Source organism: Scyliorhinus torazame, chromosome 24 (assembly GCF_047496885.1).
Source record: "Scyliorhinus torazame isolate Kashiwa2021f chromosome 24, sScyTor2.1, whole genome shotgun sequence".
Classification (NCBI taxonomy): Eukaryota; Metazoa; Chordata; class Chondrichthyes; order Carcharhiniformes; family Scyliorhinidae; genus Scyliorhinus; species Scyliorhinus torazame.
In genome coordinates, this window is record NC_092730.1 from 38,734,116 (window position 1) to 38,735,677 (window position 1,562).

The window sequence follows — 1,562 nt, forward strand, 5'->3', positions numbered from 1 at the left end:
TCTGTAACGTGGTCAACTTTATGAGGATAAAATAAAAATGCTGTGATATGTAGCAATTGTTGAAGGGCTTGGCGGGTGGTGAATAGTAGAACACCTTGCATATTGAAACCACATTCAAAAACGATGAGGAAGTTACTTAATTCACTCTCTGCCCTAATTGCGCATACATGCTGAGTCGGAACCCGTTTCTTTCCCTCAGTTCGAAACTCACGAATTCGCGCAAAAGGTAAGTTCATTAAATATAGGAGCTGAATTAAGCCATTAGACCTTTCGAGTCTGCCCTGCCATTCTATCATCGCTGATATGTTCCTTATCTGCTATCTACAATGTTACAGATGAAGAGGTCGATTGCGATATCAGCCAGAGCACCTCCTCCCGAGAACACATGACCTCGGAGCGTGAGTAGGCAATTTAGACTCCTGAGCCTAACATCTTCCATGTGATCTTGGCTGAACCCATCCTGGCCTCAACTCCACCGTCCTACCCGATCTCAATAACCCTTAAGCTCCTTACCACTAAAAATCTCTCTAACTCCTCCTTACATTTACTCACTCTCCCTGCATCCAACCAGCTCTGGGGTCGCGAGTTCCACAGAATCACAAGCCTTTGGGAGAAGTCGTTTTTCCTCAAGTCTTTATTAAATTTGCAATCTCTTATTCTAAGGTTATGACCTCGCGTTTTAGAATGCCCCACTAGAGGAAGCATCAACTCCACGTCTACCTTATCCATACCTTTTGGCAGCTTATACCCCTCAATTAGATAATTGCGCATAGATTCTGAGTGAAAAACTGTTGGCCAGTCTTCCTCGGTTTGAAACTCACGGTGTCGCACAAAAACATCCGATACAACTATTACTGCGATGGCGGTAAATCGATCACTGTTCAACTGCTGAGAAGGAAGCGATGCTCACCACTATACCATTATCGCTGCATTTTCAATATTGAACACCAGGATGAATAGAACGAGGCAGATATAATCCATCAGTTCATGGGTGTAAAATGAACTAAGACGTATAGACAAGCGAGCTTGCGGGACGGGGTGGCCGAGTGGTTAAGGCGATGGACTGCTGATCCATTGTGCTCTGCACGCGTGGGTTCGAATCCCATCCTCGTCGATTTTTCATCCACCGTTTCTCGAAAGTGGGACTCATTTTTCAAAGATGGATCTGCAATCACTGATGTGACAGTCTATTCAAAGTTGTCATCCCGGATTGCATCGAGTTGGGTGAGAGGAGGGACGAATGGAGGCAAGCGTGTTTGTGGTTTAACCGCTCAATGCCACCAGTTCTTCTTCGGTTACCCACAGTACAGTCGAGGTTACCGGGTTCACTTCTCCCAGAATTCTCTTCAGCCACCTCTCCTGGATGAACCTTCTCCTTTTTGTACACTGGAGGGGTTCTTCGGCTACTTGTCTGTGAAAAGATCGCATATTAAATTTCCATGAAGTAAAGGAGTTGGACCACGTGGTTAAGGTGATGCACAATAATCCATTGCACGTGGATTCCAATCCCATCCTCGTCTGTAACGTAGTCAACTTCATGAGGATAAAATAAAAATGCTGTG

General features: G+C 45.1%; 1 non-coding gene across 1 annotated transcript; it reads left to right on the forward strand.

Annotated features, from left to right (window-relative positions):
- Positions 1–1,032: 1,032 nt before the first annotated feature.
- On the forward strand, positions 1,033–1,114 carry trnas-gcu (transfer RNA serine (anticodon GCU)). Its single transcript has one exon. It is a non-coding gene; the product is annotated as a tRNA-Ser (tRNA).
- Positions 1,115–1,562: the final 448 nt, after the last annotated feature.